This window comes from Bubalus bubalis, chromosome 7 (genome assembly GCF_019923935.1).
Source record: "Bubalus bubalis isolate 160015118507 breed Murrah chromosome 7, NDDB_SH_1, whole genome shotgun sequence".
NCBI lineage: Eukaryota > Metazoa > Chordata > Mammalia > Artiodactyla > Bovidae > Bubalus > Bubalus bubalis.
In genome coordinates, this window is record NC_059163.1 from 36,844,155 (window position 1) to 36,871,952 (window position 27,798).

Below are 27,798 nucleotides of genomic sequence, written 5' to 3' on the forward strand. Positions count from 1 at the left end.
CAGACCTTCTGGTGTTTCGGAAGACACGATGATGGGTAACTCATAGAACTGTGAGGATGTATTGAGTTAAAGTAAGTAAAGAAATTAGCAAGGTGCCTAGTGTATGTAACATAAGTTTATAAGAACAATTGTAGATGCTTTATTGCTATTGCTTTGTTTTGCTTTTACTGTTTCAGTGATTTTTTTCTTTTGACTTTCACTTCAGTCCACTACTACTTCTTGGTTATTAACTCGTAAGACTTGAAGTGGCCTAGTCTTCAGGCCAAGGACTTAACCATCCCACTAAACCACTGACCACATCCCATGGTTGCTGTACAGTTGAACCTCAGGCTATTAATTATTCCAGGTAAGATAAATGACAAGATGCACTGCTCAAAGTTCTGCCCACTGGGACGATTCCTGTCACCACTGTCTTTCAGGGAAGGAGTGAGCCCCATGGACATTTGGGCCATTTCTTCATGGTTTACTGCTGCTATTTTTACTTCATTTCCCCACATGCCTCTATGGGTTTATTAGGGAGTTTTCTACAATAAGCTGACTAAGAGAGAGAAAACAGGCCTAGTTTACAGATTTTTCTTATACAGGTACCACCTAAAAGTGGACAGCTACAGCATTACTGCTCTGATACGAGATATCCATGAAGAACAGAAATCTTTCCAGTGAACTAATTTGTTCCTTCAGGGTCTGCTGGAGCTGAACCATGAAATTACCCCTTCCACTTGATGATGGAGTGCTGCTATGCACACCAATCTTACGGGTTGTGAAGTCAGATAACATCCAATGCATAGTGGACAGCTCAGGCTACTTGGTAACTTGATGGCTCATGGTTCCCGTAAAGAGACTATCCATATGCAGAGGATGGCAGGGGTTTCCTCTGAAATCCTAAGAGCCCAAGATGTGATTCACATATAAGAGCCTGCCAAAGGCTAAAAACTGCATCTCTCTGTCACTGACACTTCAGGCACCATTGTATCTGATGAGTAGTATGGTCAAAGTGGAAGCTTCCCTTGTCATTCAGTCAGTAAAGAATTCGCCTGCAATGCAGGAATCTTCCTCCAATGCAGGAAATGCAGGTTGGATCCCTCGGTTGGGAAGATTCCCTGGAGAAGGAAATGGCAACCCATTCCAGTATTCTTGCCTGGGAAATCCCATGGACAGAGGAGCCTAGCCGGCTTATAGTCCATGGGGTCTCAAGAGTCAGACATGACTTAGCAACTAAACCACCATCACCATGGCCAAAATAGAGGAGAAACTTGATTAGCACACAGGGTCCATTGCTGAGCCTTCTATTGTTCTGCTGCTGCTGCTGCTGCTAAGTCACTTCAGTCGTGTCTGACTCTGTGCGACCCCATAGACGGCCTCATTGAATATGAGCAGCATTTTGAGTCCCTTGATACTGAGAATAACGCAACCGAATGAGAAACATGTTGCCTCCAAATTCCCAAAAAGACACCTTAAGTGCCATGCCTCTCTTTTGAATTTAAGAGGGACCACACACAACAAAATATACTTCACCTTAGAAGAGATGTCTCAATATGTTTCCTACCCCTGGAACCCTGGAGATTTCACTGAGGTTGAAAGGCCCCTAGATTTTTGTCAGATTCACTTAACCATCCTCTGATACTCAAATGCTTTCCAAATAAGTCTAAGGTAGTTGTTACTTTCTGCTCACTGGGTTCAATCAGCATAATGCCACAAATGAAGTGTAATGGATCAGTGTGATGTCTTGTGGAAGGGAAAGGCAATTAAGGTTCCCGCAGACTAGATTATGACAGAGGGCTTGAAATTTGATATATCCCTGAAGTACGTCTGTGAGGTTGTATTGCTAGGGTTGTCATCTGAAAGTAAATTACTTCTGGTGGTTTTACTGACAGATATCAAGATAAAAGTGTTTGCCAGATAAATTGCTGAATATCAGGTACCAGGGTATGTGCTAATTTTCTTAAGTAATGAAACTGCATCTGGTATAGCACTTGCAATTAGAGTCACCACACAGTTACCTACACAGTAGCTCACAATCACTTCCAGGGGCTTCCCTGGTGGCTCAGATGATAAAGAATCCACCCCCAATGCAGGGGACCCGGTTCAATTCCCGAGTCTTGAATATCCCCTGCAGAAGGGAATGGCAACCTACTCCAGTATTCTTGCCTGGAGAATTCCATAGACTGAGGAGCCTGGTGGGCTACAGCCCATGGGATCACAAAGAACTGGACACAACTGAGTGACTAACACTTTCACTTTCACACTGTCACTTGCAAGCTCTCTTTGTAGCACCCGCAGATAGGTGAGTTGAATGGGGATATGGTGGGAATCATAGCTCTACATCCTGAGATGTAGAGACCTACATAGGATCTTTATGGTGGCACTTTATCTCTGTAATCTCTCCAGGAATTGAGTATTATTTTTGGTTTACTATTATTCCAGGGGGAGGCAGTTCTATCTGCTTCTATTTGAACTTTTCTACCATAATAGCTCCAACTCCACAGGTCGGGGAATCAGTGTGGGGATTGCACCAGTTGCAGGCTAAGTTATTCCTGTGGTTACCATCTTCTATCCCCAAGTTACAAGACTGAGTCCAGAGTCTCTGCTTAGAGGGCCAATACCAATGATTTCAACCACATCCAATTTTATTCCTTCCACTATTATCCATTACTCTTATTTTCCATTCCCACATAAATCTTTCAGATTTCTGTCTACGTAAACTGCAAAACCAATATGGCTTTATTGGAATGTACAGTAACTAGGACTTAAATATAGTTATAGTTCTAGAAGCAAAGAGAAATGTTGGAAGGAGGTTCTGAGGAAAATCAGTAGGGCCTTGCAAGGAAATTACTCTGGAGGAGGTCATCACAATTTTCTCAAGCAAAGCAGGGTAATTACAGCATTGGCCCTCCAAATGGGGAGGATTGCTTCTACTGTTTAAAATATTCATCAGAATTTAGGGGTTCAGTATCTTCAGCTTCATCAGAATCTTCTCATATTTCCAGTTTACAATATCCTTTTCCTTTCCAGTCCAGTGCCTTACTTTAATAGTAGATAATCTGCAAGGTGGGCATTTGCTTGTACTGCAATTCATCCCTTTGCAGTTTGAGACTCTAGATTTGGGTTTTAGCAGCATTAACTCTGCAACTACAGGAGATAAGGACATTTTTCAGAAGAGACAGAAAAATTTAGGTCGTTTATGTGATACTTGAGTAGGGAATTAGAAGCCTTGAGCTCATCTTTTACTATACTCATTTTGTTGAGTGCAATTAAGAACAAGTAAACAATTTCATTGTACTTGTTTTCACAAAAATGTTTTAAGTTAAAAATATATGGTCACTCATAACTTTGATTCTTATAAGTATTTAATTAGCATATCAGTGCCTTTAAAACTGATTGCATACATGCTCAGTTGTTCAGTTGCACCTGACTCTTTGTGACCCTATGGACTGTAGCCTGCCAGGTTGCTCTGTCCATGGAATTCTCCAGGCAAGGATAATGGAGTGAGTTGCTATTTCCTTCTCCAGGGGATCATCCTGATCCAGGGATCAAACCTGCTTCTCCTGGGTCTCCAGCATTGGCAGGCAGATTCTTTATCACTGAGCCACTCAAACCAATTAAACAGCACCCAGAACCAACTTAGAAAACACATTCTTTTTTTTAAAAAAAATTTTTTTTAAATTTTATTTTATTTTTAAATTTTACAAAATTGTATTAGTTTTGCCAAATATCAAAATGAATCCACCACAGGTATACATGTGTTCCCCATCCTGAACCCTCCTCCCTCCTCCCTCCCCATACCATCCCTCTAAGATTATGTTTCTCTAGAACCACTTTGACTATAAAAATCTGTTCCCCATTTTGATATTTGGCAAAACTAATACAATTTTGTAAAGTTTAAAAATAAAATAAAATTAAAAAAAATTCTGTTCCCCAAAGAAACACACGTCTGTGGTATGTGTATAAAATTAATATTGTCTTTCAGTATTGCCCATTTCCATCCTGTTCCCAGATATGCTTTGCCCTCATGTTCTCTTCTCCTTCCTGTTATGAAACTTAATATCAGGTCTTCCTTTTCAAATATATACAGTTTAAAGTATTGCTATCTACCGATTTAAAGTGAGTTTACTTAAAGCAATGCATCTTCTAGGATATGGAATTTTATCACGGTTTCTGAAGATTGGGCATTGGGATAGTCCCAGAGCAATACTCTAATACCAAGCAAGTGCCTGTCCATTCTGCTTACTTTAAAGAGAAATGGATACCATGCATCTTAGAATTGGAATTAGAATTAAAACTAAGTTCTAACTTCACTTGGCAAAGGAGTATTTACCGCATATGTACATTGTTGTTCTGGATCAAATGTAAAGCTCTAAAAAAAAAAAAAGAAAAGTTTTGTGGAGGATGTATGGCCTGGGGCTGAATTGTAAGTGGAAGAGCATAACTTTCTTTACTCATGCTGAACTGGGCCTATATATCAACTGATGTGACATTGTGAAATATCAGCTTAATTTGGGGTAAAAGAGCAAATTCAACCGTATTGTTGATGCCTGGGGGATTAATGAACCTACATTTTCATTTTGATCCACTTATTCTGGTCTTAAATTGTGAGACTCAATTACTAGAGATAAATCCTATCTAGTCTCATTGCATAATTGGTTTTTGTAGAGTCCATTATCCTAATAATTATACTCTAATTGGCATAAAATGAAATATTCTGATAAGGAACATCAGGAAATAATAATAGTAATTAATAGTAATTAAATTCCACATAGCCATCAAAGAGCTCAGAGGTTGGAGGTGATTTTAAAAATAAATATATCTAGGACTTAGGCAGAAATCATAAACATTTGCTAGGTATCTTATTTGTTAATTTATTTGTACACACTAAAATACTTTTAACTTTACAACAGGTTATTTTCCCCACGCATAAAATAATTGAGTGAGTTCAATGACTATACTTAAACTAGAAATGCTGTCTAGCATTTTTATTCACTCATTCAATCTTAAACGTCTACCCTATGTAGGATATTGAGTTGAATTCTTATGAAAAAACAAGATATATGATGGTACGAGATTATAAATAATATCAATGATATAGCTTGCAAGATGAGGTCTCATGATAGGGTATCTGTGCCTGGGAGGCTGCGGTCCATGGGGTCGCGAAGAGTCGGACACGACTGAGCGACTTCACTTTCACTTTTCACTTCCATGCACTGGAGAAGGAAATGGCAACCCACTCCAGTGTTCTTGCCTGGAGAATCCCAGGGACAGGGGAGCCTGGTGGGCTGCTGTCTATGGGGTCGCACAGAGTCGGACATGACTGAAGTGACTTAGTAGTAGTAGTAGTAGTAGCCAGCCTCTGTTGTGGCCTATGTTGGTGGAAATGGTGGGGATGGGGATTGATTCCTTTCACCTCCTTCGTGCCTAAGTAGAGAGACAACCCAAGAAAGAGAGGAAAACAATAGAATGGGAAAGACTAGAGATCTCTTCAAGAAAATCAGAGATACCAGGGGAATATTTCATGCAAAGATAGACTCAGTAAAGGACAAAAATGGTATGAGCCTAACAGAAGCAGAAGATATTAAGAAGAGGTGGCAAGAATACACAGAAGAACTGTACAAAAAAGATCTTCATGACCCAGATAACCATGATGGTGTGATCACTCACCAGAGAGAGACAGCCTGGAATGTGAAGTCAAGTAGGCCTTAGGAAGCATCACTATGCTTCCTAAGGCCTACTTAGCTAGTACAGGTGTTAGAATTCCAATTGAGCTATTTCAAATCCTGAAAGATGATGCTGTGAAAGTGCTGCACTCAATATGCCAGCACATTTGGAAAACACAGCAGTGGCCACAGGACTGGAAAAGGTTAGTTTTCATTCCAACCCCAAAGAAAGGCAATGCCAAAGAATGCTCAAACTACTGCACAATTGCACTCATCTCACACACTAGCAAAGTAATGCTCAAAATTCTCCAAGCCAGGCTTCAGCAATATGTGAACTGTGAACTTCCTGATGTTCAAGATGAATTTAGAAAAGGTAGAGGAACCAGATATCAAATTGTCAACATCCACTGGATCATTAAAAAACAAGAGAATTCTGGAAAAACATCTATTTCTGCTTTATTGACCATGCCAAAGCCTTTGACTGTGTGGATCACAACAAACTGTGGAGAATTCTTCAAGAGATGGGAATACCAGACCACATTACCTGCCCCCTGAGAAATCTGTATGCTGGTCAAGAAGCAACAGTTAGAACCAGACATGGAACAACAGAGTTGTTCCAAATCAGGAATGGAGTACGCCACATCTGTATACTGTCACCATGCTTATTTAGCTTATATGAAGATTATATCATGCAAAATGCTGGGCTGACAAAGCACAAGCTTTGTCATCAAGATTTGAAATCAAGACTGCTGGGAGAAATATCATTAACCTCAGATATGCAAATGACACCACCATTACAGCAGAAAGAAAAGAAGAACTAAAGAACCCCTTGATGAAAGTGAAAGAGGAGAGTGAAAAAGTTGGCTTAAAGCTCAATATTCAGAAAATGAAGATCATGGCATTCAGTTCCATCACTTCATGGCAAATAGATGGGGAAATAATGGAAACAGTGAGAGACTTTATTTTCTTGGGCTCCAAAATCACTGCAGATGATAACTGCAGCCATGAAATTAAAAGACATTTGCTCCTTGGAAGAAAAGCTATAGCCAAACTAGACAGCATATTATAAAGCTGAGACATTACTTTGCCAACAAAGGTCCATCTAGTCAAAGCTATGGATTTTCCAGTAGTCATGTATGGATATGAGAATTGGACTATACAGAAAGCTGAGCGCTGAAGAATTGATGCTTTTGAACTGTGGTGTCGGAGAAGACTCTTGAGAGTCCCTTGGACTGCAAGGAGATCCAACTAGTCCATCCTAAAGGAAATCAGTCCTGAATAGTCAGTCATTCGAAGGACTAATGTTGAAGATGAAACTCATGTACTTTTGCCACCTGATGCAAAGAACTGACTCATTTGAAAAGACCCTGATGCTGGGAAAGATTGAGGGTGGGAGGAGAAGTGGATGACAGAGGATGAGATGGTTGGATGGCATCAGCCACTCGATATACATGAGTATATACTTGATATACAAGCTCTGGGAGTTGATGATGGACAGGGCAGCCTGGCATGCTGCAGTCCACTGGGTAGCAAAGAGTCGGACATGACTGAGAGACTGAACTGAACTGAGAGAGATAACAATAAAGATGGCATTCCTGTCTCCATTTCCTCTCTTACTCTCTGTTCCCTGGACCCTTTGGGAAACAGTATTACCTGCTTAACTTAGAGAGAGAAAACTGAGTTTGCATGGTCAAAGCCTCCTTATTTTCCTTTTAGAATGTTCCTGCCTGCACAGGGCATATTCAGTTCTGCTTCTTCACACTGCACATTTTTCATGGGAAAAATTCAGCATCTATGGGGAGGGACTTTTAGTTAAAATGCATTTTCCATGGGCGAGCATAAGACTACCTAATTCTGAGTTCAGTTTTATTAAGCCTATGCCTAAGCCATGTTCATCAACAGCCCTATTGCTTGATTTACATTAATGTTTTAATGACTTACTGCTGTGTAAAAAACCAGGCTTCTCTGGTGGCTCAGTGGTGAAGAATCCACTGAGATTCTTTACCACTGCCAATGCAGGAGATGCGGGTTTCATCCCTGTGCTAAGGGGATTCCCTGGAGAAGGAAATGGCAACCCACTCCAGTATTCTTGCCTGGGAAATCCTACGGACAGAGGAGCATTGTGGGCTACAGTTCATGGGGTCACAAAGAATCAGATACAACTTAGCAACTGAGCACACAGGCACATATAACAAACCAGCACCAAATTTAGTGGATTAAAGCACAAAATTATTCTTTTTCATAATTAAGTGGATTGACGGGCTTGATTTGATATTTCTGCTGTGGCATATGGTGTAGATAAGGTCATTCATATAAACTACATTCAAGGCAAGTCACATCATCAAGTCCAAAGTCAGCGTGGGAGGAATCATACTTGGGTGTTCACTGGGGACTAATGTATAATGGTCTACCACGATAGACTTGACCCTTTTGTCTACTTCTCAGTTGATTCTGAACTTGAGTGAGGAAGAGGGTTACCATTTACTAGAATCCCAAAACACCTTCATTCTTTTTTTAACTTCTTTCTTTCATTGAGACTCATTTTCCCATAAATGTTATCTATTTTCAGCATTTTTTTGGTTCCAGTTCTATTATCTGAACTTTATATACTGTGTGCTTGCTATGCCTGCTCCTAATTTCAATTCATCTCATATATCTTGGTATTTAGCCAAGTGCTTCCTGACATAAGCAAATTATACCCAAATAATAAATAATTGTTTATTTTTACTTTCATGGTGGCTATTCTTTGCACAACAAACAAAAGTTCTATCTCACAGAAGGGTCATTTTTTTATACCAAGTATTTATGATAATTTATTCTTTATGATTTCCATAGTTTTAATATTTTAAACCTGCTAACACCATCTTATGATTATCTGTGAGACATTAAAAAATGCTTCATACTTTTGTTCAAGTGTAATCTATCAAGTTCCACTTTAATGTCATCCATCTGGCACACTGCTTTATTCAGAGTCATTTATAAGGACATGAGTAATACAGTGCTAAGGAGTACTAGTTTGTTTGGATTAAGAAGAACAGCTTGGATGCAAAAAAATAAATTAAAATATTTGTGAAAAAGGTGGAGAGTTAACCTTAAAAATACATAAAACACATGTTACAGCAAACAAAGCAACAGTATTGGATCTCACAAACAGAGGAACCCACTTAGGCATGGACTACTCTAAATAGCAAAGATTTCAAGAAAAGATTTTTTTTTTTGTACAAATTTTTGTGATGATAGCACCTACAGATCATAAGGACAATGAGAATAAACTGGATTTTTCTTGATGTACATTCCAAATATAAACCAAACGTAGACATATACACTTAAATGACATTCCAGACACCTAATATGGAATCATATGGTTTTACTATGGAAAAGAAATGCAAAAAAGCAAAATGGCTGTCTGGGGAGGCCTTACAAATAGCTGTGAAAAGAAGAGAAGCAAAAAGCAAAGGAGAAAAGGAAAGATATAAACATCTGAATGCAGAGTTCCAAAGAATAGCAAGAAGAGATATGAAAGCCTTCTTCAGAGATCAATGCAAAGAAATAGAGGAAAACAACAGAATGGGAAAGACTAGAGATCTCTTCAAGAAAATCAGAGATACCAAAGGAACATTTCATGCAAAGATGGGCTCGATAAAGGACAGAAATGGTATGGACCTAACAGAATCAGAAAATATTAAGAAGAGGTGGCAAGAATACACAGAAGAACTGTACAAAAAAGATCTTCATGACCCAGATAATCACGATGGTGTGATCACTGACCTAGAGCCAGACATCCTGGAATGTGAAGTCAAGTGGGCTTAGAAAGCATCACTATGGACAAAGTTAGTGGAGGTGATAGAATTTCAGTTGAGCTATTCCAAATCCTGAAAGATGATGCTGTGAAAGTGCTGCACTCAATATGCCAGCAAATTTGGAAAACTCAGCAGTGGCCACAGGACTGGAAAAGGTCAGTTTTCATTCCAATCCCAAAGAAAGGCAATGCCCAAACAACCACACAATTGCACTCATCTCACACGCTAGTAAAGTAATGCTCAAAATTCTCCAAGCCAGGCTTCAGCAATATGTGAACCGCGAACTTCCTGATGTTCAAGCTGGTTTTAGAAAAGGCAGAGGAACCAGAGATCAAATTGCCAACATCTGCTAGATCACGGAGAAAGCAAGAGAGTTCCAGAAAAATATCTATTTCTGCTTTATTGACTATGCCAAAGCCTTTGACTGTGTGGATCACAATAAACTGTGGGAAATTCTGAAAGAGATGGGAATACCAGACCACCTGATCTGCCTCTTGAGAAATTTGTATTTAGGTCAGGAAGCAACAGTTAGAACTGTACATGGAACAACAGACTGGTTCCAAATAGGAAAAGGAGTACATCAAGGCTGTATATTGTCACCCTGTTTATTTAACTTCTATGCAGATTACATCATGAGAAATGCTGGACTGGAAGAAACACAAGCTGGAATCAAGAGTGCCAGGAGAAATATCAATCACCTCAGATGTGCAGATGACACCACCCTTATGGCAGAAAGTGAAGAGGAACTCAAAAGCCTCTTGATGAAAGTGAAAGTGGAGAGTGAAAAAGTTGGCTTAAAGCTCAACATTCAGAAAATGAAGATCATGGCATCTGGTCCCAACACTTCATGGCAAATAGATGGGGAAACAGTGGGAAGAGTGTCAGACTTTATATTTTTCTGGGCTCCAAAATCACTGCAGATGGTGACTGCAGCCATGAAATTAAAAGACGCTTACTCCTTGGAAGGAAAGTTATGACCAACCTAGATAGCATATTGAAAAGCAGAGACATTACTTGGCCAACAAAGGTTCGTCTAGTCAAGGCTATGGTTTTTCCTGTGGTCATGTATGGATGTGAGAGTTGGACTGTGAAGAAGGCTGAGTGCCAAAGAATTGATGCTTTTGAACTGTGGTGTTGGAGAAGACTCTTGAGAGTCCCTTGGACTGCAAGGAGATCCAACTAGTCCATTCTGAAGATCAGCCCTAGGATTTCTTTGGAAGGAATGATACTAAAGCTGAAATTCCAGTACTTTGGCCACCTCATGCGAAGAATTGACTCCTTGGAAAAGACTCTGATGCTGGGAGGGATTGGGGGCAGGAGGAGAAGGGGACGACAGAGGATGAGATCACTGGATGGCATCACTGACTCGATGGATGTGAGTCTGGGAGTTGGTGATGGACAGGGAGGCCTGGCGTGCTGCGATTCATGGGGTCGCAAAGAGTTGGACACGGCTGAGCTACTGATCTGATCTGATCTGAAGCCTTGTTAATAACTATGCGTTCATGCATTCATATTCTCTTAACTGTTTCCATTCATGTGCTGTGCTGTTTGCCCTTTTCCATTCATGTGCTGTGCTGTGCTGCACTTAGTCACTCATTTGTGTCCAACTCTTTGGGACCCCATGGACTGTGGTCCTCCAGACTCCTTTGTCCATGGGATTCTCCAGGCAAGAGTACTAGAGTGGGTTGTCATGCCCTCCTCCAGGGGATCTTCCCAACCCAGGGATTGAACCCAGGTCTCGCATCACAGGCTGATTCTTTACCATCTTAGCCACCAGGGAAGTCCAAGAAAAGTGGAGTGGTAGCCTTCTCCAGGGAAACTTCCTGACCCAGGAATTGAACCAGGGTCTCCTGCATTGCAGATAGATTCTTTACCAGCTGAGTTACCAGGGAAGCCCTTCCATTAATGAGCATACTACAAATAAGTTATAGATGTTTCACTTTGAGTAATAAGATTGAGTAAAGCTAACTGACTCATAGAGTTCTGAAAACCACAATAAATAATTAACATTTGCAGGCACTGGCTATATATAGCTTGAAGTTAGACTATAAAAATATGACTTTCAAGTATTCAAAAATAACAGATTCTTCAAACACTTTAAGAATTACCTTGTGAAAATTTGAAAATTATTATATTATTCTAGAAGAAAGATCTTAAGATCAAAAAACAGTAGTTACAATGGAGGCAAATTTGAACTCTGCAATATGAAACTTTCTAGAATTAAAGAATAAAACCCAATTCTAGACAGGTAGAGAGTTTTTTTTTTTTTTTTTTCATTAGAATTGTGTAAATAGATGTGGCAGCTCTTCGGCAACCATAGAGATATCTGTAATGAATGGAATTTGAACTAGCTGAACAATAATGTTCTTTCTAACCAGAAAACTTCACTGATTCTTTCCTAAACTTTATCATGATGGTATTTTTGTGAGTTTACTATAACTACCCAAGTTCAATGGAAATAGAAAACTAATGCTATGTCTAATATTTTAAAGTAAATAACAATTAAAATCCTCTGAATTAAGTTTGGCTCTAATATTATTCAGTGTTGAATGTGGGCATTTCTCTCTGCTTATTCTACAATCTCACTGAGAAATAAATGGCTTACTTTGAAGATTCTAGATATTTTAAATAATATTAATGCACACTAATATTCTTAGCTAATAACTGTATTCCTATCCACCTTCTATGTCTTATAACTCCTACTGATTCAATCAAGACCCAAAGCATAGTCTTCTGCTAATCAGCAGTTACTATTAATAGTTATTCCATCATTTCTGTTCTCCAAACACTATAATAAGAGCTGTAAAATAATTATGTATATTGAGCTCTAATTATTTGCTTATGTTTCTGCTTTTCTACTTAGATTTTGAGTATCATAGGTCAGAATATATATCTATGATTTTTGAGCTCCCACTAACTTGCTCAATCAAAGAAACATTCATTTAAGTAGGCATTCATTTGTTTAGTGAATGTTACTTTCACTTTGTACATTTCTTGAAAGGTTTGTGTCCAATAGGCAAAACTATTAAAAATAACACTTAAATTAGTATATTTTCACAATAAAAAAACCAGATGACAATTGTTTGTTATCAGGCCAATGTCAATGACTAAAGAATTGATGGATGATTAATTTTCAATATTTAGATAAGTAATGTTTAAGAGCAAGTTAGTTGTGCTTTATTATTTAACAAAATATATTTCAAATAAAACTCTTAAATTTCAAACTTCATCTGGCAGAGGCTACGATCTAACTGTCCAGAAGAGATTACTGGATTTACCTACCCATCTAAATATCTGTGTGGAAATCAATGTCACTTCTTTTGAATGCTAGTAGTAGCTGCAAGTAAAATCTTCAAAATGTTAGTAAATGACTTCTAAAAACTAACTTTTTAGGCTATCTTAGGGGCTATATAATTCTCCCAAGCCTTATCCAGGTAAAGCCAACAGGACTTACTCTTACCTAAACATTTCCTTCAATGCTTGGAATTATTTTTTCTCTTATTTTGTTTTCTGTTTCCCACGATTAAATTTTCCTTAGAATTAAAACCTGGAGTAAAAAGAAATTTCATTTCAACATGAGCACAAGTTAGAAATTTTCTACTTAATTTAATAGTCTATATACCAGTCCAGATAAAATCCACACAACTAAGGGGAATGAGAAAGGCAAAGGACGGCCAATTGATTTGAGTTGGGTTGATGGTCAGCCTGAGGTAGGTATTGTTTATTTTGTGTTACTTCCTTTTGTGATTGTTTCCACATGTGCCTAGAGACTAGCGTTGCTAAAAAATAATTGTTCTTTTCCTGGTAATTCAGTAATATATCAATAATAATTTTGTTTTAAAAGTTTAACACAAAACAAGAAATTTATCAGTGGAAGATTATATTTTCTTTCTAAGAACTTTTACAGGACTCATGCCATGATTTCATGTTGTTTAAAATTTGGGTGTCACACCATTTATTGTTCAAATGGGGGACTTTTGGTAATGAAAGAAGCACTCTTAATAACCACATTAGGAATATAGGATTAAATAAACCCACACCAGGGAGATTCGGATGTATGGGTATCCTGGCTGCAAGATTACTAGTTATTTTCCCTCTCAAATAACTTGCTCAAGTCAGCAGTTAAGACTTATGAAATAATTCCAAGTATTGCTTTTATATGACATAGTTTAAATGACATTAAAAAAAAAAAACAAACTAAAAGGAAACAGATGAATCTGTGGCCTCCTAAAGTGAAGATGCAGGGGAGGGTAGTCCTCTCTCACAGTAACAAAAGTACTATTAAAGGTGTCAGTCAAGCCTGGACTTCAGACTTGATCTTGTTTCACACTCCACAACCACTCTTCATAGCATCCTGCACCAACTGGACTTGAAGCTAATATAAGTTCATTTTTCCTGACTAGCTCATTAATAGCTTATTTCATTCCACTAACTTTCAGATTGTTATAAAATTAGACAAATCATACCTGGTGATTCATTAGGCTTTATATGAATTAGAGTATCTGTCAATTCCCTCTATGCTCTTATTTCTGTTGCCTTCTGAAATATTGCTTTATGCACTGTGACAAAATTTGGGGTTTATTTGTTAAGTATCTTTACATTATATGCAAAATATTTACATCTATAGTATTTTCTGTACAAAATTCTGCTATGTGTCCATGAGCTGAGCATTTTATATTCCATAGTTTTGTGAGATAATGGCATAGATTCTGTATCCAAGAGTTAACAAAAAACCCATCCTTGCTATGTTTTCTCTTCAGCATGGTTCCTTGATTTTAATATATGCAGGAATCTTACGATTCTATTCCCAGTGCCTAGCTGCTTAGTCATGTATGATTCTTTTTGACCCCATAGGCTGTAGGCCACCAGGCTCCTCTGTCCATGGATTTCCCAAACAAGAATACTGGAGTGAGTTGCCATTTCCTTTTCTATCAGATCTATTTGATGCAGGGATTGAACTTATATCTTGAGTCTCCCTCATTAGCAGGCAGATTCTTTACCACTGCACCACCCCACCTGGGAAGACCTCTACTTTCAGAAATTTTATTTTAAAAAGTGATTGGGTGAGATCCAAAATCTAGATATTTTAGCAATGTCTCAGATCATTTTTATGTAGATGGTCTATGGGTTTTGTTTTGTGAAACTGCTCTGCAACAGGTATTAAGAGATAAGAATGTATACAGGTAAATTGTAAATTATAAGAATGACTCCTATAAGTTATTCCATAGCAGTTCATAAATAGAATTTCTTCATATTTCAAGTAAGGAAGCTTAAATGATTATCTAGTGCATTTAAGCACTCAATAAATATTTACTGAAAACTCTTCTGGATACTAAGGAAGGAATGTTACAAAAGAGAGAGAGATTATTTTCTCCCAAGAAATTTAGAGGGATGGACAGTTTAGGCAAAATGAGCGATTACAATAGGGCATACTTAATGGTCTGGAAGCATATATAAATATCCTTAACTGAGAAAGGAATTCAGGGAGGTCTTCTCAGAGCATGTCTCTAAACTAAAGAGTGTTGAAACCCAGAACCAGAGATTAGTGGGATTTAGTTAGATGAAAAGGAAGAAAATGGTCACACAGTATAAATAGTTAAGGGAATTATATAATATGCATCCTGGAGCACTATGTATGGGGGTTAGGGAGAAAGGAAACATAAATGGTGAAAGATGCTACTGATTGGGTTAGATTCAGTCATAATTCTTAACAACTTGTATTGTGAGCTTTGTTAGATTTTATTTAGTCTAATATTCTCAAATAAAAATCAGTATTAAATATCTCCTTTAACTTCCGGTATGCTTTGTTTCTGGAGAAGGCAATGGCACCCCACTCCAGTACTCTTGCCTGGAAAACCCCATGGACGGAGGAGCCTGGTAGGCTGCAGTCCATGGGGTCGCTGAGGGTCGGACACGACTGAGCGACTTCACTTTCACTTTTCACTTTCATGCATTGGAGAAGGAAATGGCAACCCACTCCAGTGTTCTTGTCTGGAGAATCCCAGGGACAGGGGAGCCTGGTGGGCTACCGTCTATGGGGTCACACAGAGTCGGACACGATTGAAGCGACTTAGCAGCAGCAGCAGCAGCAGCAGCATGCTTTGTTTCCAAATGATTTCAGGTGCTTTCGCTTAGATTACTAAAATATGTTTTTGTTTCCTTTTTTGGTAACTTTTCTCACTCTACCTCTATTTTAAAATAGTGATGTTTTTAATTTATTAAGCAAGGTGTCCAAGTTCAAAGAAAATATGCTATGCCTGTTTTTGTCAATAGCTGTTTTTTTTTTTATTTTATTTTATTTTTAAACTTTACATAATTGTATTAGTTTTGCCAAATATCAAAATGAATCCGCCACAGGTATAAATGTGTTCCCCTTCCTGAACCCTCCTCCCTCCTCCCTCCCCATTCCATCCCTCTGGGTCGTCCCAGTGCACCAGCCCCAAGCATCCAGTATCATGCATCGAACCTGGACTGATTTTATTACAAGAATGCTGCTGCTAATTGCATGGATTCCTCTTTGCTGTTTTTCTTATTAAGGATAAACTCAACTGATGAGTTCAAAACTTCAGCAGCTTTAAAGTCATCATTAATTTAATGTCACTCACTCTTCATTTATTAGTGGTCCTAATTTCTTGTCAACACTGAAATATTTGGAGAAACTGATCTCCAAACTAGGATCCAATTGGATCCTAGTTGCAAGTATTAATTAATAAAGCTCGCTGACTGCCCTTATGTTTCCCTGACAGTTTTAATATTGAAACACTCTTTACTGTTTTTTTTGTTTGTTTTTTTTTTTTATCTCCTTCACTTATAGGACTATCTTAGTAGGTCACTTATAGGACTATCTTAGTAGTAAAATTTGGAGAGACCTTTAGAAAAGTGATGTACAAATCCTATCAACATGTAAGCATACATATATCATTTATTTAAATCAAATTTTACTTTAATTTCTGACTAAAGATATCAAGTCTTTTGGAGATATACACTAGAAGCAATTCCTAATTGGTGTTTATATAAAATGTGACCTCCACCATACCTATTTTTGGTAGGTTTTTAAAATTGAAGAATAGCTCATGCACATTATATAATATCATATTTACACTTATTCTTAAGACAGAAATTAAATATTACTACCTCTTAGGTAAGTGGACCACCTATATTACTTAGGGTGCTGGCTTAACTGATACATACTAAAGTCAACTCTTAGAGGTAAACCATCAATATTAAAAAAAAAAAATTAGTTGATGTTTTTTCTTTGTACCAAAGCTTAATAAACATCTAACCTGTAAAGATTTGGCTAGTAGGAAATTTGAGAAGTTTCTTTTTCCTTTTTTCCACTATTTAACATTACAGCTATGAATATGGTTAGGATATATTACATATGGACCTAGCTTTTAAAATAGGAACATGCAATTATAGTTGTGGGTTCTTATTACAGTAATGTGTTATTACATTGAAACTTTTCTACTATAATACAAAAATTGAGCATCTACAGTCACATATATGATGCCAGAAGGATACAAATCAATTGGGTGATGCTGTTATTAGACGTAGTTTTGAGACTTCTGTTGGTTTGGAAATTGATTTTTTTTTTTTAAATTTTATTTTATTTTTAAACTTTACATAACTGTATTAGATTTGCCAAATATCAAAATGAATCCGCCACAGGTATACATGTGTTCCCAAAATTGATTTTTGATATTATAATCAGGTTCAGTCAGTCTGTCAGTCACTCAGTCGTGTCCGACTCTTTGCGACCCCATGAATCGCAGCACGCCAGGCCTCCCTGTCCATCACCAACTCCTGGAGTTCACTCAGACTCACGTCCATCGAGTCAGTGATGCCATCCAGCCATTTCATCCTCTGTTGTGCCCTTCTCCTCTTGTCCCCAATCCCTCCCAGCATCAGAGTCTTTTCCAGTGAGTCAACTCTTCGCATGAAGTGGCCAAAGTACTGGAGTTTCAGCTTTAGCATCATTCCATCCAAAGAAATCCCAGGGCTGATCTCCTTCAGAATGGACTGGTTGGATCTCCTTGCAGTCCAAGGGACTCTCAAGAGTCTTCTCCAACACCACAGTTCAAACGCATCAGTTCTTTGGCGTTCAGCTTTCTTCACAGTCCAACTTTCACATCCATACATGACCACTGGAAAAATCATAGCCTTGACTAGACAGACTTTTGATGGCAAAGTAATGTCTCTGCTTTTGAATATGCTATCTAGATTGGTCATAACTTTTCTTCCAAGGAGTAAGCGTCTTTTAATTTCATGGCTGCAGTCACCATCTGCAGTGATTTGGGAGCTCCCCAAAATAAAGTCTGACACTGTTTCCACTGTTTCCCCATCTATTTGCCATGAAGTGATGGGACCAGATGCCATGATCTTCGTTGTCTGAATGTTAAGCTTTAAGCCAACTTTTTCACTCTCCACTTTCACTTTCATCAAGAGGCTTTTGAGTTCCTCTTCACTTTCTGCCATAAGGGTGGTGTCATCTGCATATCTGAGGTGATTGATATTTCTCCCAGCAATCTTGCTTCCAGCTTGTGCTTCTTCCAGCCCAGCATTTCTCATGATGTACTCTGCATATAAGTTAAATAAGCAGGGTGAGTTAAGTGAAGAAAAAACTATTTTATTCTTGCATTGAAAATTAGCCCTTTTTAAATATAATTTTAGGGCATCACACTGTGATGTTCTAGGAGTGTTTTAATAGCTGGCTCTGCAAAGAACAAAACTCAAATTTTTAGTTTGTTCATACTTTGTAAATAATCTTACTATTACCAATTTCAAGCTACAAAGGCAGCACTATTCTATTTTACAAAGAATTCAGAAAAGATGCACAGTAGCATCCATTAAACAGCACCCTAATCATACACATATAATAGATGTAATTAACTTAAAGAACAGAGATAATAGCAAAATGTAGTAATATAATTAAGACATTATGACATTTGATATTTCATTAACTTTTTTTTCACTATGACTTATTTTGTGGGCAGTTTAAATAATTTAATGCTTGTTTATAAATAACTGAATTTAACAGCTAGATGGAAAAATTCCTGAATATTTAAAATTGACTCTCACAAGCTGATGTAAGATCCAGAACACAAATGGCAGAATAGATCTGTATTCTTTTTTATAGAGAAAAAGCAAATATCACAGTGTATGTGTAATAAAGGTGTATGTGTGTTTATGTGTATGTGTGTTTGATATATCTTTTCTACTTGTAAATAGTTTATGTAATCCAAATCTCAGCTAGACTCACTTTCCTTTCAGTGCACACTCATGGCATATGGAAGAAAATTCAGTACCCTACCCAGAAAAACCCAGTTGTATCTGCCTCTGACTCTGCACCCCTGCTTCTGCTGATGTCTCTTTATGTTTTCTGTTTAATAGGTTGTTACTTTTTTCTAAGAAATTTCTACTAGGCTCTGCTTAAAACATTTAATCTCCACAATGCCACTGGACCTTGGATCAAGACAAGTCTGTGTGTGTGTGTGTGTGTGTGTGTGTGTGTGTTCGCACGCGCGCGCATATGTATGAAGTCAGGAAGAAAAATCAAACTCCAGTTTGAGGGAGCAGAGAGAGTGTGCATAGGCTTGAATACATCTTACATTCTGATCCCTTTCTTGATTGAGCAATGATCTGATATGTTTACACCACTCAATGCAAAAATCTTTTCACCTTGACAGATTATTTTGCTGAAACCTTTATTCTTGAGTGTCTAAGATCTATTTTCCAATTTAGTCAAGTTCCTATGCTTAAAAGTAATTGTAAATGAAATCTGGAATAATTTATTATCATATAAGACTGTGTTATATTTCTTTAGCAAGGGAAATGTCATCTGCTGTATATTTGTGTAGTATGAGAGCTTATTTGATGTAAATGTTCTATATTTATTATTCTGGTGAATTCTTGCTGGATTATAAATGCTAGATATAGATTTAAACACTATTCATATATTTCTTATTCTGATAGCCTTTAAGACAATAGTTGTTCAGGCAACATCATCTTTTGCCAAAACAAAATTTTAACATCTAAAGAGTCTTTGGAAGTTCTAAGCTCTACTAAGAATACCATGTCATGAATTAGTATTTTACTGACTGGGTTTTAAAATATTTTACTATAATGGCAGAGGCACTTGTTTATCATTTTTGATAAATCTTACCTTCCCTAAGATCTTTGAACTCAGAAATAGAGTTGATAACATTAATTTTTTCCCACTAATTTAACACATCAACTAGTTTGAAACCTGCTTGAGGATGTTAGGAAAACGAAGGGCACATTAGGAATCTCCATTGAGTTTCAATTAGCAGTCTTCTCTCATTCTTTATTTTCTTATAAAGTATTTAAATAAATCCCCAAAAAAGGCAATGCCAAAGAATGTTCAAACTATTTCACAATTGCACTCATCTCATATGCTAGTGAAGTAATGCTGAAAATTCTCCAAGCCAGGCTTCAGCAATATATGAACCATGAACTTCCAGATGTTCAAGCTGGATTTGCAAAAGGCAGAGGAACCAGAGATTAAATTGCCAACATCAACTGGATCATCGAAAAAGCAAGAGAATTCCAGAAAAACAACTATTTCTGGTTTATTGACTATGCCAAAGCCTTTGACTGTGTGGATCACAAAAAACTGTGGAAAATTCTGAAAGAGATGGGAACACCAGACCACCTGATCTGCCTCTTGAGAAACCTGTATGTAGATCAGGAAGCAACAGTTAGAACTGGACATGGAATGATAGACTGGTTCCAAATAGGAAAAGGAGTACATCAAGGCTGTATATTTTCACCCTGCTTATTTAACTTCTATGCAGGGTACATCATGAGAAACATTGGGCTGGATGAATCACAAGCTGGAATCAAGATTGCCGGGAGAAATATCAATAACCTCAGATATGCAGATGACACCACCCTCATGGCAGAAAGCGAAGAAGAACCAAAGAGCCTCTTGATAAAAGTGAAAGAGGAGAGTGAAAAAGTTGGCTTAAATCTCAACATTCAGAAAACTAAGATCACAGCATCCGGTCCCATCACTTCATGGCAAATAGATGGGGAAACAGTGGAAATAGTGGCTGATTTTATTTTTCTGGGCTCCAATATCACTGCAGATGGTGATTGCAGCCATGAAATTAAAAGACGTTTACTCCTTGGGAGGAAAGTTATGACCAACCTAGATAGCATATTAAAAAGCAGAGACATTACTTTGTCAACAAAAGTCCATCTAGTCAAGGTATAGTTTTTCCAGTGATCATGTATGGATGTGAGAGTTGGACTATAAAGAAAGCTGAGCGCTGAAGAACTGATGCTTTTGAACTGTGGTGTTGGAGAAGACTCTTGAGAGTCCCTTGGACTGCAAGGAGATCCAACAAATCTATCTTAAACGAGATGTCCTGGGTGTTCATTGGAAGGACTGATGTTGAAGCTGAAACTCCAATACTTTGGCCACCTGATACAACAAAACTGACTCATTTGAAAAGACCCTAATGCTGGGAAAGATTGAGGGTAAAAGGAGAAGGGGATGACAGAGGATGAGATGGTTGGATGGCATCACCAGCTCAATGGACATGGGTTTGAGCAGAAGTTGGTGATGGACAGGGTACCCTGGGATGCTGCAGTCCATGGGGTTGTAAAGAGTTGGACATAGCTGAGTGACTGAACAGAACTGCGCATATGAAAAAATAAAAATAAAGAACTTCTAAGGAATAGGTGAAGAAGGTTACATCATCAAAAAGAAAAATGAATCATATAAACAAAGAAGCAGAAAAATTTTATATCTTTACCACTGAATCATATACAAAAGCTGAATTTACTGAACTCGAAACTTCAGATTTTCTTATTTATGTTTGGCTATTACCATTGATTCCAAGTTTTCTCCTTCAGATTTGTTGCTATGAAGCTCACAATGCAAGCTGTACTTTACAGTTTGACATAAATAGATTTTACAAACATACACACACACATGATGTTTTTAAATATATAAATTGTGAATCCATGCAGGCCATGGGGTTGCAAAGAATCGGACACGACTGAGCGACTGAACTGAACAGACTGAAACTGAATCAAGATTGTTCTTTAATTCACCATCATAGTCTAATCCTTAAGCCTCATGGCTGATTACAATTATACATTTATTATGTAAGCATAACTATACTTCAGCAGTAGGGAATCAAGCCTCCTATCCAAGTTTCTCTAAATGCTACCTTCTAACCAAATTAGAGAACAGGACCATGCCAACCCTCCCAGTCATCATCCTCTCATTACCCTTTGAGCCTTTGCTGCTATCCAGTCTCCTCATTCTGGTAGTTTGATGTCTTATGATTTTAATTATATGATAATAACCCTTGACTTCTAAATCTTTTCAGCTTCAGAGTTGTCAGGCAAGATGGATACTTTTTTTTAAATTGTTGCAAGTATGTGTCTATGAAATATGCCTTTGTAGGAAAGCTTAAAGAACATTTAAACATTCTCAATGCAAATCAGCATTTTGTCTATGGACTTTTAAAAATGTATCTTTCAGCAATTCTAACAATTTGACATCATTATTTCATGAGGTAATCAGAATTTTTCCATAGTACAATTTGCAAAATTTTGCTCCAGGTGCTCACTAACAAAGCTTCCAATGAATAAAAAGATTTTACACATTTGCAGAACACTAAGGTACTTTATTAGATGGGGAAACAGTGTCAGACTTTATTTTTTTGGGCTCCAAAATCACTGCAGATGGTGACTGCAGCCATGAAATTAAAAGACGCTTACTCATTGGAAGGAAAGTTACGTCCAACCTAGATAGCATATTCAAAAGCAGAGACGTTACTTTGCCAACAAAGATCCGTCTAGTCAAGGCTATGGTTTTTCCTGTGGTCATGTATGGATGTGAGAGTTGGACTGTGAAGAAGGCTGAGCGCTGAAGAATTGATGCTTTTGAACTGTGGTGTTGGAGAAGACTCTTGAGAGTCCCTTGGACTGCAAGGAGATCCAACCAATACATTCTGAAAGAGATCAGCCCTGGGATTTCTTTGGAAGGAATGATGCTAAAGCTGAAACTCCAGTACTTTGGTCACCTCATGTGAAGAGTTGACTCATTGGAAAAGACTCTGATGCTGGGAGGGATTGGGGGCAGGAGGAGAAGGGGACGACAGAGGATGAGATGGCTGGATGGCATCACTGACTCGATGGACGTGAGTCTGAGTGAACTCCGGGAGTTGGTGATGGATAGGGAGGCCTGGCATGTTGCGATTCATGGGGTTGCAGAGTCGGACATGACTGAGCGACTGAACTGAACTGAACTGAAAGTGCTTTATTATTACATTGTGTGTGTGTATGTGTGTGTTTGTGTGTGTGTGTGTGTGTGTCTGTGTGTGGTAGTCACTCAGTTACGTCTGACTGTCTGTGACCCCGTGGACAATAGTCCTCCAGGCGCCTCTGTTCATGGAATTCTCCAGGTAAGCATACTGGAGTGGGTTGCCGTTTCTGTTTCCAATTACTATATTATATCTGTTTAAATCATTTTTAAAATCAGAATTTAATTAGAAAGTACATATTAAAATTTCTGCTAGAAGTAAAATGTCTAGGGATCAACAAATCCATTAAAAATAAGGAATTGTAATTTTAACAGGATGGACAGTTTCCATATAAAGTTTTCAAACATTAGAAACTTTTTTCTGTAATGTTTCTGAGAAAAATTAAAATAGCATTGAACCCTTTAAAGGTGTCCTTATGTGAAAAAATATAATAACTCTAACTTAAAAGATAGCTACTTGGCTCAAAGTTATTGGATATTTAACTATTTAATCTGGTATTATTTTCTTTTGAGCAATTCCATTGCTGGAGGAATAGGAATCTGACATAAACTCACACTCTATTTTCTTGTTTTCTCTAAAGTTCTTAATACAAAGTAGTTGTCACAGCATGAATCATTTCTAATAATATTTGGCAATTTGAGAAAATTGCTGACCATTCAGAAGCTGTTTTAGTATCAGCAGGAAATTTTGTGGCCTTTCAATTAAAAAGAAACATTCTAATAGTTATATTTTGATACTTTTTATATTCACATATTTTAAAATGGGATTATAATGTTCTTACAATTAGTAATAATGATTTCTTTCAAAATATATAAATTATCTACAAAAGATGGGTTGTTAAAATAACTGTCGGCTAATTGCTTTTATCTGCAACATTATTCAGAGGAGTTTAAATAAGGGCTATAAGAAACTTTAAACTCATTTGGGACAAATCAGCAGAATTAATAAGAATGGTAACAAAAAAATATTTTTACTTTCTTACAAACATGATTTTGGGGAAGAACAGTCCAAGCTATGCACATTAACCTTTTATAATAGTACTTTTTCTATTTAATTAAAAACTCATTTTTTATTCCACAACTTCTTTAGATTGAAGATAAATCTAACCATTGAAAAATACACTTTAAGAAAGGGTTTTAATGACTATCTCTCCCATTCTATTACCATAGTACCACCAGAAATACAATGTCAATGTTTATGTACCTGCACGTACCCTCTAATGTATTTATTTATACTTTTAATTATATTAAATTAGGTTTTGTCAAGAGCTGATTCAGAGAGAAAGAAATGGGGGTGGAGAGTGTGAAGGGGGAGAGAAAGAGAGAGAGACAGAGGGAAGAAAAGCCAGCAGATGGTCAATAGAGCAACAAACCAACTGAAAGTGAGAGTCAAACCTGGACTCACTTGCTGCAATCCAATTACCCAGGATATCAGAAAGTATGTGCCCACATCTGCAATGTTCTAATAGCAGGCGAATAGGGCTAGAGGGTTAGCTAACTGTGGAGGAGACCAAAACAAAAGACTCCTGATATTTGAGGACCCCAGGACCAGGAACTGGGTTTGGGAGTTGGAATCAGGAATGTAATAGTACTCAGCAGTGGAGAATGGTGATATTGTAGACTTTCCATAAGGAATTCTCCCCAAAGGCCTTGACTGAGGGCCCTAAGAAGTGGATCACAAATGGAGACATCTAGCTTCGGAAGACTTACGGCATTAAGAGTATGGATTTGGGAGGATGTGGGGGACTGAATCTTTGACTGCAATTCTCTTCAGAGACTACTATGCATCGGCTGTACACCACATCTGGTGTAGGTAGGGCAGCTTTCTCCCTTAAGGCCTGCCAGATTGAGCCTTTGTAATTGACCATGGTAATTACATGGAAAATAGTACATAGGATTTTAGCTTGCAGCTTGATTCCTCTGATTTTACTTAAACCAAGGGAAATTTTGCAACTACTATAAATGAAAAACTATCACTTGCCATAATCAACTAGGATAGATACATAGCTATAATATTTTTTGTTTGTTTCAGGTGTTTGCATAATATCTAACAAACATTTAATGACAAGGTTATAAATATGTGTTTATAATCTCTTCTAGTTTTTTTTTAAGTTTTAGCTATTATATTTCAGTGTATGATCTATTTGGGTAATATTTTGTATAATGTGATGAAGATAAATTTGTTTCTAATGAATTTCCAATTGTTTCAGGACAAAAAATTTGAGAAAAACATTTTTTCCCATTGAATTTCTTTGGTACTTTTCTTAAAAACCAATTGACCATATATGAGTGGATCTATTTATGGATCTCCTATTTTGTTCCATATATCTGCATGGTCTATTTGTCTATCCTTACTTGTTTGACTACTTTGGTATTATTGTGGGCCTTATAACCTGTCATTCAAATTGTTCCAAAATTCAAAATATTTTTGGATATTAGAAGACATTTTAGAATGGAATTGTTCATCTTTACAACATAAGGGTGATGAAATTTTATTGAGTTTGCTGTGAATTCATAGATCAGTTTGGGAAGAACTGACATCTTAACAATGTTGAATTTCTCTGATCTGTGAACATAGTATTCTCTATTTTTAAAGTCTTCTTCAGATTTTAGTTAGCTAGATTGAAAACTGAGGACGATTAATAACAGTATTTCTTTGAGAAAATATGTCACAGATAAAAAAAAGAATGAACAAATAAAAACTGTACATATATCTGCATAGAATTAGCTTCTGTGGAACTATGGTTCTTATTTAGTTAACTATAACAAATGGCATTATTTTATTGTGAGAATGTTCACTGCAATCAAGCTTATTTTATTAATCATAAAGCCTTAGTGTGCCTGCCTGTTATTTTCAAGAAGGAAAAGTTTGAAATCATAAGGAAATGGTATGTGATGGTTGTCTCATGCCAGACCTACTTAACTGCATTCTTTTTTGCCACAGAACATCATAATTACAAACTTTATGTTCTGACCATGGATTATTTTGTGGGCTTCCATGGTGGCACTAGTGCTAAAGAACCCCCCTGCTAATGTGGGAGACATAAGCTACACGAGTTCAATCCTTGGGTCAGGAAGATGCCCTGGAGGAGGGCATGGCAACCCACTCCAGTATTCTTGCCTGGAGAATCCCCATGGATAGAGGAGCCTGGCAGTTACTGTCCATGCTCTACTCTACTGTCCAGGGTCGCAAAGAGTTGGACACGACTAAGCGACTAACATTTCACTTTTCAGATGTAGATAGACACACATACACACAATATGTAGGAAGGAAAATTTTTAAAATTACTTGTCAGTTTATCCACAGTAAAAACCAAATTTTGGCTTTTTAAGCTCCATAGCCATTCACAAGATCTTTTTCCTCAGGGCTCTCTTTAGTTAGAGATAGGCTTACCTTTTCTGTTTCTTAAGGCTTCTGTTGTCCTTATATATTTTCAGATTCTCCTCATACTTATTTCTTTATATCTAAGGCAAAAATTTTTTCAGGAGAAAATAATTTCTTTCTTTTGTTTTGCTATGTTTCTGGAATATTATTTATATTTGTTTGGACTGCTCAAAATAAATTTCTTGTTTTTTGTTTTTCAATTTTTTTCCTTTTTTTATCTCTGTCTTTCTTCCTCTCTCTCCCTTCTTACATTTAATTACATTGTTTCTTTGTTAAGAACATTAAATAATAGTAAAAAGGCATTTTGACATAATACAACAGTATCACGTAATTTTAAATATTTCTCTTTTAAAGAATTTCTCTATGTAACAAATCAGAAAAAATCGACCTCACTTAAAAATCCAATGAAAAGCATATTCTACTTGTCTACTTCAAAGAAACTAGAAGAAAGCAATACTTTTATTCAAATTACAAACCATGTTATCCTTTATTATAGTCATTTCCAGTTGAAGACATATTTTTTCTAATTTCCCAGAGTATGTTTTATAAAACTTGAACTTTTAAATGTAGAAATAATATAAATTTCTATACTAGTATAAAATTTTCCTATTCTTTTTATATACCTGGCCAGATCTGACCAATGTATTGAGCTGGTCAATTCAATTTGTATGGGAAATATTGTAAATAATTCCACTCAATAACAATTTATATCATGCCTTAAATCCAAATTTCTAAATCATTTGGGTAAAACTTTGAATTGAATATAATAAATCTTTCATATGTATAGATGTGAGAGTTGGACTATAAGAAAGCTGAACACCTAAGAATTGATGCTTTTGAGCTATGGTGTTGGAGAAGACTCTTGAGAGTCTCTTGGACTGCAAGGAGATCCAACCAGTCAGTCATAAAGGAAATAAGTACTGAATATTCATTGGAAGGACTGATGCTGAAGCTCAAACTCCAATACTTTGGTCACCTGATGCGAAGAACTGACTCATTGGAAAAGACCCTGATGCTGGTAAAGATTGAAGACAGGAGGAGGAAGTAACAGACAGAGGATGAGATGGTTGGATGACATCACCGATGCGAGGGACATGAGTTTGAGTAGGTTTTGGGAGTTGGTGATGGACAGGAAAGCCTGGCATGCTGCAGTCCATGGGGTTGAAAAGAGTCTGACACGACTGAGTGACTGATCGGAACTGAATGATATAACAGTATATCTTTGAAAATACCACACTATCAACTAATCCTGCAAATGTTGTTACTAGGTGCCTACTTATTTTATTTTATCAGTTCAAAATATATATTGTATCTGTACATTTGATATTTTTTACCTTGTATTTTCAGATAAACTAATAAACTTCACAAACTTCATAACCAAATGAAATGGCCTTTCTAACATTAGACCATTAATTAGACTGAAAGAAAACTTAACAAAACAAAAAAAACACTAAACGAGGTCCATAAATTGGACTACATTACCATTAATTACTTCTGAGATTTCCTGGGTGACTTTTCATCTCCTCAAAGCCACCACCTACAACAGAGTATTTAAGTTATTTAGGGCTATATAATAAACCTCCCTAGGACTTCCTGGCTTAAGACAAATATATACATACCTATATCTAAATTTGAATTAAATATGCTTTCTTGTGAATCTGCAAT